This window comes from Halichoeres trimaculatus, unplaced genomic scaffold (genome assembly GCF_033239565.1).
Source record: "Halichoeres trimaculatus isolate MK-OKI-2021-1 unplaced genomic scaffold, fHalTri1.1 fHalTri1_scaffold_18, whole genome shotgun sequence".
Taxonomy (NCBI): Eukaryota; Metazoa; Chordata; class Actinopteri; order Labriformes; family Labridae; genus Halichoeres; species Halichoeres trimaculatus.
The window spans coordinates 4,898,802-4,910,694 of record NW_027437196.1 but is presented as its reverse complement, the minus strand read 5'-3'; the positions used below and the strand labels follow the sequence as shown (position 1 = coordinate 4,910,694).

Here is an 11,893-nt window from a genome sequence, read left to right as displayed (position 1 = left end):
CCTAAGTTTATTTTCTCAAGCCATATGAGGAAGTTCAAAAAAAACTCTTCATTTTTTTCCACATTCACTTAAGAACACTTAAACTTTAATTTTAAATGCCGTAATCAACCACTTTGTGTAAATTTAAGTGCTGAATTGTATTTTCTGTTTAAGAACAATTATCTGCATGCCTCAGAAAAAATCAATCTCTTCCTGTCCAAAACTCTACTCTTTTAGTCACATCACTGCAAATAATGCTCTCCAGGTTTCAGATGTTTATCTTATTGTGAGCTTCACTAATGTCCTTATGTTAAATGAGTTAAAGTGTAACTGCTTCATTAATGTCCACACAAAATTTTGTGCCACATTACTTTTATTGATTTTAATAATCAATCATCATGATGCAAAGTTATCAGCACAGTTGATCTCAGTAGATTCGGTTTGTCTGCTGCCCCACTTCAGGAGCGACAGCTAATTTTTCTCTGTGGAGTAAAGAAGGACAGAAACATGTTATTTATTCTGCCTGTCAATGCCACCACTAGTAAAACTTGGGGATTAGAAATCCAAGATTACAAAATAAACTGTTTCAAATTGAGATGCTGAACATAATATTCATTATGTTGAACAAACTTAACATAAACATGCCTGCATTTTGATCTTTAATGACATTATTTTTGTCAAGTGAAGCCTGACAGAGTAGCTAATGAACAAAAAAGAAAAAAGTATTGGAAAGCAGCTTCCTTACAGTCTGAATCTGCTTTTTAATCCACTTGGAGTCGGACTTGATGCAGTACAAGTTCCCATCATTAAGTCTGACCCTGGAAACAAAATAAACGAAAGAAATATCAGACATGAAGTCAGCACAGAAACATGCGTTTATCAAGCGTTGATAAATGTGTGTAAAGCATGCCGTACTCACAGATAGTTCCTGGAGTTGCAGTGCTTGTTGGGTTTTTGCTGGACGCAGTCTATGATTGCTCCACTTACAAAGGAACCAGCTTCCAAACAGCAGAACGCAAGCGCTGTAAGAAAGATTGAAAATATACTTATTAAAAACTTCCTTAGACACCTCATACACTTAAAAGTGAAGGTATGTTCATGAAGACGTGTAGTTGTAAAAAATAACATCACTGATTTTAGGTTTCACATGGAGAGCTCTGAGCTGATCTATTCATTACACTGTCCTCTCTAAATAAAAACCCTGAAAGATAATTCAAAAAGAATAAAAACAAAAATAAAACCTCTTCAACCATACTTTGATAATTCTGTACTTACGCTGGCTCCTGGCATCCTCAGGGGACCAGCAGGACACGAAGAACAGGAGGACAGCGATGGTCAGGATCTTCACAGACATTCTGACAGGCAGGCTGCTTGTTGGCAGGTTGAGCGGTCAGGCTTTGGTATTTATCAGTTGACAGTGATCCTCCTTTGGGAGTGGTAGAGGGCAGTACTGATGACTTGCTTCTTCATGAAGTTGTGTAAATCGTTGATATAGCATCTTCGTTTCACAGACTGAAAGACAACCAGCTTTTATTCATCAGAGTATTGCTTTTTTCCATCTGCTTCAAATCACCAACAAGTGTGCAACATTTCCAACTTAATGCATCTGCACTTTTAAAGCACACATCGCGGAGAGCTGCACAGTGTGGTTGGTTTTTCTGCCTGATACCTTTTTACAGAATGATGAAGGTTGTTATAGTGTAGAGGATGATTTCTTATTTTGGTACTTAAAAAAAATTAGAAAGGTGATGTTTTCTCACAGCTACAATGAAAAAATTATGAAATTAAATGAAAACAAAATTTAGAATGCAACATTTCAATTGTTAAGCACTTGCGTAAGTTGAGTTAAAAGTAAATTGTTTATGACATCAATTGGGACAAATCAGCAGTCAAATCAAAAGCCTGAATGTTTCTGCTGCTTTTCATTCTCTTTTTACACCAATGACACTGTTTTCGCGTTTCAAGTTTTATCTGGATTTGAAACAGGCTGTTGCATCAGTTTTGTTGTACTGGTTCTTTTTTATTTATTCTTATTTTTTCTTTTATCTATAAAGAACAAGAACTGATATAAGCACATAACTGCTGCTAACTCAAAATTGATCTGCATACCCTCTTATTCTGAGATTCGTATTGCTGATACTACATACAGCGTCCCCCACTTCAATATTGTTTCAACAAATCCTCTGAATTGATTCATCTCCTGGCAAGTACGAGCAACCAAACAACAAAATAATGGCAGCCAAAGCAGCAGCGGCAGCATAAAGCCTGATCCTTTGGCTTTAAAGTCTGACGTTTGGGTTGTTGTATTGCTCCAAAGTGTGAGGTGAAATACCGCATATGTTCACATGGGGCATGAAAACCGATAATCAAAGCATTTAAATCAATATCGAATTGAATCGAACCGATATCTAATCAAATCGCAACCTAAAGAATCGAAATCGAATGGAATTGAATCACAAGGTTCTTGGCAATACCCAGCCCTGTTATTCTTGTACCTGTGTGCTGTTTATATCCCTTGATGTTACCAGCTACTGGAAAAGATTAATATTGTTTCTATCTATCTATCTATCTATCTATCTATCTATCTATCTATCTATCTATCTATCTATCTATCTATCTATCTATCTATCCATCTATCCATCTATCCATCTATCTATCTATCTATCTATCTATCTATCTATCTATCTATCCATCCATCCATCCATCCATCCATCCATCCATCCATCCATCCATCCATCCAACTAATTTAAAACCTAATATAAGAATTTTTTTTTTTTTTCTCGTTGAAAATAATGTGGAAAAACAGGGTTGTTAGAATCGAGGTCTATTCATTGACACATGCTGATACTTGTCCAAAGCAGCGTCACGACTTTAACAGCAGAGGGTGCCAACTTTCTATAAATAATGATACATTTCATTTACAAGCGCCTTTCTCAGCACCCAAGGACACTTTACAGGTCATTCAAGACACAATTAAAAAGACAAATACAAAAGAAATTAATAACAGTATGAGACAAACAGGAGTGACAAGAGGTTAAAAGGAACCAGAGAGGTTGGAAAATGCTGATTGCAACAGATCGGTTTTGAGTGTTGATTTGAATAAAGCAAGAGAGTCAATGTTTCTGATCTGAGGTGGGAGTGAGTTCCAGAGTTGGGGAACAGAGCGACTGAAAGCACTAGGCGAGGTTGTGTATGGCCTTAAATGTGTATAGAAGGATTTTGAAGGTGATTCTGAATTTAACCGGGAGCCAGTGAAGCTGATGAAGTACAGAGGTGATGTGGTGAAAGGAGGGGGTTCTGGTGATGATCCAGGCTGCAGAGTTCTGGACCAGTTGCAGCTTATGGAGGGATTTATGAGGGAGACCGAAAAGAAGAGAGTTACAGTAGTCAACACGGGAGGTGGCGAGGCTGTGGACCAGAATGGCAGCAGAGTGAGGGATGGAAAATATGCAGACCTCACTGTAGCTGTGGTGACCTGTCAGTCTTAGCAGATATGCAGTGACAGGAGCTATCAGAGCTATGGACAGAGGATGGAAACTGTACAGAGCAAAGTAGACCAAACTGACAAATGAAGCAGAATTATGAAGCTAAATTTAGGATAATGATGGTCAGTGCATTAGGGACCTTAAACAACTGTCAGCAAACCAAAGAATGTGGAGTCATGTAGTGTAATGTTTGAAGATCACAAGTCCATGAAAACTGTCTGAAAAATGCCAACTGTAAAATAAATAAGCGTCCGTTTCCAAGAGACTGACAGGAGGGTTAGTGAGTTAAATGAGATACGAAGGCATGCCCATTAGAGCTGTCATCAAAACTGCATTTGAAAAACAGATCATATTGCGTTTCTTATATTTCTGTCAATACAGGAATTTAAGAATTGAGATTTGAAATTTTGAGCTTGAATTTTCGGGTTAAACTTTAACAAGTTGAAATTAAAACTGAATTTGACAAATTAAAAGAAGAGTTATGAGTTATGAAACTTGAACTTTTAGATCTGAATTTTAAACAAGTAATTTTTTGGGGATCTGAATTTTTAATGGGTGAATTCAGGACAAATGAATTCAGATACATGTTTATCATAGCAAAATAATTCAGTGCCATAAATTCAGTGGTGATTTTATTTTAATATTTAAAGGGGCTGTGAGGAGTTAAAAAGTGATCTTGAAAAAGTTTCCTTTCTAGATACATGCCTGATTGTAATCCACACTTTAAAATGAGATTATCAGCACCAATATTGCTGGTTACAGGTTATTTTAAATTGCTACTTCTTAGCTTCCAGTTCAGGTCAACTAGGATCGGATTGATTTACGTCACGTCTATGCCTCTATGACAACACCACGCTGGCTGACGAAGTTTACTAATGAGAAAAGATTAAACACAGAGATCTGTGTTTTTCTCTGCTAAAAGTGATTTCTGTGATTAATTTTGTAGTGATGGTGGACACTGGAGCCTAACTTTCAGACAGAAAAGCAGAAGAAAGACAAACAGGAGAATGATACAGCCAGAGCTAAAAGCTGATCAGCTTTTACCTCAGCATGTTGTATTCCAAAACAAACACACGCCTCGCTAAAAGAAATTAACGACAGTGTGCGAAGACTGCAGACCACAAGGTGGTGAGGGAGTGCAATCAAAACAGCCCCTCCTCATAGCATCTTTAACATTCAGTCTATTATTTGCTTCCATATCTTTGCTGAATCATGATGGCAAGCTTGTTGAGATACTCTCTTATTTTTAAAAGATTCACATGATGTATAGATTTTTTCTTGAATTGTACTTTTTGTCCCAACCACAGTCATCTCACTGCTCTTGGATAAATTAACCTGAACTCAAAATCTAATTTCTACCACAATACTAGAAATCTATAAATGTCAGGGTCTAAAACTCTCCGCCCTTAGTCACATCACTGCAAATAATGCTCTCCTGGTTTCAGATGTTTGTTATCTTTTGTGAGCTTCATTTATGTCCTTTTTTTAAATGAGTAAAAAGTATACACTTCAAAAAGTAGACACAGTGCCAGCTTTATGTTGTGCCACATTACTTTTATTGTTTTTAATAATCACTCATCATGATGTGGAATCATCAGCAGAGTTGATCTCAGTGGATTCATCCTTTTTGCTGCCCAACTTAGCGACAGGTAATTTTTCCCTGTGGAGAAAAGAAGGACAGAAACATGTTATTTTTTATGCCTTTCAATGCCACCACCATTAAATCAAATGTTGGTTTCAGTGACCCTTTCCATCCCCACAAACTTGGGGATTAGAAATCCAAGATTACAAAATAAAATGTTAGTTTTATTTTAGAAGCTGAAAATGTTTTTTATTTTATTTTAAAAAAAAGTGTACATGTTGGCATTTTTATCATTAATGCTTTCATTTTTGTCAAGTTGAGCCTGACAAAGGAGCTAATTTGGCAAAAAAGAAAAGAAAAAAAGGATAGATGGACAACTCCTTACAGTCTGAATCTGCTTTTTCATCCACTTTGACCTGGAATTGATGCATTTTTTGCTCCCATCATCAAGTCTGACCCTGGAAACAAAAAGAGAAAGAAATATCAGACTTGAGGTCAGTTTTTTTTTCCATTGGTGTCAGTAAAGTCACTTTGTAATCAGATTAGAGCAGAGTGGTTGTGATCCTCTACTGTGTTAAATTGTAACTTCATATACTTTAAGTGCACAAAACTTGCTGACACTTTCCTGTTAAATGACTTCAAAGATGGGAGTGTTGATAAATGTGTAAAGCATGTGATACTTACCAATAGTTCCCGGTGCCGCAGCTCGCCTCACGTGGCAGCTTCATGCACTCCGTTATCACTCCACTGACATATGACTCAGCTATGAAACAGCAGGTGGGAATCGCTGAAAGAAAGATTAAGAATAAACTTGTGAAAAACACCTCATACACCTCACAGTAAAGGTATGTCCATGAAGATGTGTAGTTCTAAAAAACACGTCACTGGTATTAAGAAGAAAATAGTCTTTAGGTCTGAAATGGCTTGTGCTGTTTTCTGATCTATTCATTGTTCTGTCCTTTCTAAATAAAAGCCTCAAGATAACTTAAAATATATATAAATATATATATAAATACAACTCTTCAACCATACATTGTAATTCTCTACTTACGCTCGCTGGTGGCGTCCCCAGGGGACCAGCAGGACACGAAGAACAGGAGGACAGCGATGGTCAGGATCTTCACAGACATTCTGACAGGCAGGCTGCTTGTTGGCTGGTTGAGTGGTCAGGCTTTGGTATTTATCAGTTGACAGTGATCCTCCTTTGGGAGTGGTAGAGGGCAGTACTGATGACTCACTTCTTCATTAAGTTGTGTAAGTCATTAACATATCATCTCTGTAACACAGACTAAAAGACAACCATCATTTATTCATTTAGTATTGCTTTTTTCCCAGTCAGCTTCAAACCACCAACAAGTGTGCAACATATCAAACTTGATTCCAGTTAATACAGCTGCACTTTTACAGGCTAAGCTGTTTGTGACAGAGCCAGGTTACATTAGCTCTGCTTGGTGAGGTTGGAGTTGGTAGGTGAGCACTGGTAAGACATAAACAGGATTCACTAACGTTATGTATTACAGACACATCTCAGAGCACCGGGCTGTGAGCAACACTAAACAGTGGACACTGAACTACAAACTGAGTTCACAAACTTTGGTTTGTTTCACGTTTCAAACGAATAATCAAAAAATTATCTCGTCACTCAGCATCCTGGGGAAAGTTGACCTCAACAAAGAAAAGTAGAGTTAAAAGAAGATCTGTTCTCCAAAACAAATGCACGTCTTGGCAAAGGTCAAGTCTTAATAACAGTTGGTGCTCTTGGGAAACAGTCTATATCCCTTTGAAACACCAGCTTTCCAGACAGTTAAAATTTCTTAAAAACTTTTAGCAACAAAACCGATAGCGCCAAGGTGGTATTTAAAATTTAACTCTTAAGACAGTCTCTGACATGTACGACTAATTTCATTTCAGCTTTGTTTCAGCATCATGCAAGAGCAGCTGCAAGTGCTAGATATCTTCAGAGCATAAATAAGTACAGAAAATAACCTGAATTAAATACTGTCTGTAAGTTTCTTACAATTTTTTTAGAATATCAGGTTTAGTGGTTTGGTTGTTGTTTTTTATGTTGTCAGAGGGAAATAGGAGTGATATGTATTAATGTGGGTTCACACACTCAATCTTATCATAAAGCAACAGTCTCCTCTTCCTCTTTTTCACTGCTTCATCTTTCCTTTTTTACTATGATGTGAAAAAAAAGATGTTTTCATGTCATGTAATAACATGTTAAGCAGCTTTTGACGTGTTTTGCAATCGTGAAAAGAAGCCAAGTGTATCTCCTGAAGTACTGATTCAATGTACAAATATGAGAAAGTTAAAAGGAACATTTTATTTTTTTCCACATACCCTTGTTGTAACTTAAACTTTAACTATTATTAGGGATGGGTACCTTTCACATTTGAAACAATACGGTACCTGATAACCGCTACCGGTACTCAACTCAGCTCCATTTTTTTAATAATAACATTTTTTTTTTCAATTAACATATTTATATATAACCTTGCAATGCTGTGTTCATGTCCAGCATCTAAAAATCTCCTACTCTTTCACTCCCTCACAGTCACAAGGCTGCATTTAGGTACCTAAACATGGTACCTTTTGGTTTTATGTGAATTGGTACCCAGTACTTCTGACAGAATTCGGTCGGTACCTACACCTAATTTGATTCCCTAATTTTGATACCTTACTCAACTACTTTATGATTTAAGGGCTGAATTAAAACAAACTTTATTTCAGACCTAGTTGGTCCATATTATAAAATACAAACATATAAAATACAACAAACAAAGAGACAAAGTCACATGAATAAACAAATCTGAAGAAATAAAAACGAAAAGAGACATTTTTTCCAATGCTTCCAGAAGTAAGAGGAATATCTTATGTTACTGAGTGTGGGCTTAGCAGGGACATTATGATTTCATAAGTTTACTATTTGGGTTGACTCATAAACTTGCAAAGAAAATTTCTTAGTAAAACATGGAATGTAGGAACATTATTAATTAAGAAACGTATGACTTAGATTCATGTGAGGAGGACCTCGGGAATGGCAGCGCTTTAGTTTCGCTCCACCAACGTTTTTATCAAGTTACCTTATAAAACTCTCTTTTGGATAGTGCACTATTAATGCAAATAAGTAAAACTATAACTCAATTCATGATGACAATAGAAGCTAAGACACGACAATGAACCAACCAAAACGAAGTGTACAGACTCGTCTGAAAGCCACCAGCAGTGTGGAAGCTAATCCAGTTAGCCCCGAGACAGGAAGGGTTTTGTAATGAGGACCTCATGGCACAAATGCACTCCACAGCCATGGCCTCTATGGACACTCAGCCCACAAGACTCCATTCCTCAAGAAAAGCCATGTTGAAGCTGGTTTAAAGTTTGCTAAACAGCATCTTGACAAGCCTGTAGAATACTGGGAGAATGTTGTCTGGGCAGTTGGGACCAAAATTGAACTTGTCAGCTGGAAAAAAAAGTATTGAACACACCATGGAAAGGCTGTATACTTTGGCAAGGAAATGCACCATACCACTTGAAATCTGTCAGTAATTATTACTTGAACTTCCAATTAGTGCAAACCAACATCAGCTGGGCTAGAGCAAATTGATGGTCCTATAAAAAAGGTCGTTTTTCCACCAAGCAGTTAAATACCACACACCTCATGATGGGTAAAGGCAAAGAGCTCTCTGAAGACATTCACAACCTGATTGTTGCTCAGCATCAGAATGGAACTGGTTACAGACTTATATCAAAGCACCTGAATATTCCAGTCAGCACCGTTGGGGCCATTATTCACAAGAGAAAGAAGCACCACCTTACCATCAACAGGCCACGCACAGGAGCTTCTTGAAGATTTCTGACCAGGGAGTCAGAAAGATAGTCAGAAGAGTACTCAACGAGCCAAGGACCACCCTGAAAGTGCTCCAGAAAGACTTGGAGGCAACAGGTACAATTGTTACAGAGAAAACAATAGGCAATGCACTCCACAGCCATGGCCTCCATGGACGCTCAGCCCGCAAGACTCCATTCCTCAAGAAAAGTTTGCTAAACAGCATACAGCACAAGCCTGTAGAATACTGGGAGAATGTTGTCTGGTCAGATGAGACCAAAACTGAACTTTTCAGCCGTCATACTACAGACCATGTTTGGAGGAGAAATGGCTCTGCACATCAGCCAAAAAACACTACACCAACAGTGAAGTTTGGAGGTGGAAGCATCATGGCATGGGGTTGTTTCTCATCTCATGGTGTTGGCAAACTTCATATAATTGACGGAGCAATGAATGGAGCCATGTATGGGGAAATTCTTGATCTGAATCTGCTGTCATCCACCAGGATGATGAAGATGAGATGTGGCTGGACCTTCCAGCAGGACAACGATCCAAAGCACACAGCAAAATTGACTCTCAAATGGTTTCAAAAAAAGAAAATCAATCTGTTAGAATGGCCTAGTCAATCACCTGACTTCAATCCAATTGAACATTTGTGGAAAAAAAACAAAGAAAGGGGCTCACCAGAGGGCACCAAAGAATATTCCAGATTTAAAGACAATCCGTGCAAAAGAATTGGCCATTGGATTATTTGAGTTAATACCAATGTCTGGTACGAATTTTGTTTCAATTGCATCTTTGGAAATAAATGTGGTGAGAAAAAAGTTGACGCATTCAATACTTATTTTTCCCACTGTATGAGGGCTGATTTAAATTGAAGTTTTCCAGTTCAAGACAAATGGCAAACAGAAAGGATGGAGGTTTATTTTGTAACTGTAAAATAACAGTCACAATAATTGTGTGTTCACTGCACAAAGCGAAGAATGTTAAAGTGAAGAAACTGTCTCTTCTTCCTTTTTCATATTGCTTCAGTTTTCTTTTCACTCTGACTTGACAGAAAGTTGTTATCATGTCACGCAATATCACGATAAGTATTAACCTGTACCTTAGTGTAATCTTTGCGCAGTCAAGTTATTAGTTGTTGTGCAAAGACCTGATAAAGTGCAAAGACAATATTCTTGACCATGAAATAGAAAATAATATATTGCCTTATACAGAATTAATGCACTTTTTGAATTTGACGCCAGTAACGTTACAAAAAACAGGCAGGGACAACAAAACTCTGAAAATGTTTAATAATGCAAAAAAAAAAAAAAGTCGGCGAACCATATCATATCATACCATATCAACTTTTTTATCAACAGGTTTGTAATATCACTGTTAAAAAATGGAAATAAAGAAACCATATTCTTATTTATCTAAAAAAAAAAAAAAAAAAAGCATTTGGCATGATGCTAAAAGCTTCAGACAGTGATGAAGAAGAGCTACGCGACAAAAGCAAAGTCAGAAATACAACTTTGAAATCCATGAGGATTTTCACAGCAGTCAACGTTTGTACTGCTCCACATCAGGTTTTGGTACAGTCCTCATTCACAGACTATGTTTCCCTGTGGAGTAACAAGTGAAAGGAACACGTTATTAACTTGACCTTTAAAGGTTATCAGCAGAACATCAAATAATGGTATATGGTATAATAATGGTATGATTATAAAATGTTATTTTTTTAAACTAGAATCTGACTAAAATCATTCTTACCAACTGTATTTGCTTTATTATCCACTTTGAGTCAGACTTGATGCAGACAAATTGTCCACCCTCCATCTGGAGCCTGGAAAGGGAAAGAAAGATCAGATGCCAGGTGATGCTACAGGATCCGGCACAGGAGTGTATGGTCATGCTAAGTGCTTAATCACAACTTAATCCATTTTGGTAGAGTATTGACCCCAGTTATGAGTGTATTTTCAGGCTTGTTTGTTATTTTTCCAAGCCATTTTTGGGCTTTTATGCTTTTAAAGATGCTTTGAGGAGGATCTGTTTTGGTTGCACTCCCTCGCCACTTTATGGCCCGGAGTCTCCGCACACTGTCGTAAATGACTTTTAGTTCGGCGTGTGTTTGTTTTGGAATTAAATAGAGATCAGATCAAAACAAGTTTTCTTTGTTCAGGACAACTTTTTACTGAATAAAACGCATAGAGGTAAGGTATTTATCAGAACAGTTACGTAGTGCTACAGTTTGAAACGTGACATCGAGCAAACGATGTAGCCGGCTATATGTTAGCCCGGTGGTCCGACGTTTCTGTAGGCTAACCTGACAACAAGTTGACACTGTCAGTTTGTAGGTCGTTTAGCAACAGTTAATATTATGACAGCCCAGTGCTCTAAGACATGTCTGTGATGTGTAACGTTAGCAAATCCTGGTTATGTCCTGCCAATCATCTACCAATCAGAGCTAACGTAACCTCACTCTTCATTTTATTGATAGACTCTCAAGTTTGAACAGACCACTGCAGAATAACTGCTGACTGTGGGTTGGAATGGACATTACAACTCCGCCCCTGTGTTTTAGAGGGATACAGCCAAGCTAACGGCTAATTAGCTTTTAGCTCTGGCTGTATCACTCACCTGTTGATCTTTTTTCTGCTCTTCTGTCATTTTTCTGTCCGACAGTTAGGGTCCTGTGTCCACCATCACCACAAAATTAATCACAGAAATTGTTTGTCTTTGTCAGCCGACGTGCCATAGATCAATCCAGTCCTGGACAACCCGAACTGGAAGCTAAGAAGTAGCACTTTACAATAACCTGTAACCAGCAATATTGGTGCTGATAATCTCATTTTAAAAGTGTGGATTATGATCAGGCATATATCTAGAAGGGAGACTTTTTCAAGATCACTTTCAAACTCCTCACAGCCTCTTTAATTGGATAGGAGAGAAAATGGGATAGTGGGAGAAACAGGGAAAGAGTATGGGAAAGAGGCCACGGGATGGATTCAAACCCAGGACACCTGCATGAGGGTG

The 11,893-nt window shown here is 37.7% G+C and overlaps 1 long non-coding RNA gene across 1 annotated transcript; it reads right to left on the bottom strand.

Annotated features, from left to right (window-relative positions):
• Positions 1-338: 338 nt before the first annotated feature.
• On the bottom strand, positions 339-1,001 carry LOC141807213 (uncharacterized). The gene is made up of 3 exons (XR_012599831.1): positions 899-1,001; positions 725-797; positions 339-461 (listed from the first exon to the last, which is right to left on the bottom strand). It is a non-coding gene; the product is annotated as an uncharacterized LOC141807213 (long non-coding RNA).
• Between the last annotated feature and the right edge of the window lie 10,892 nt (positions 1,002-11,893).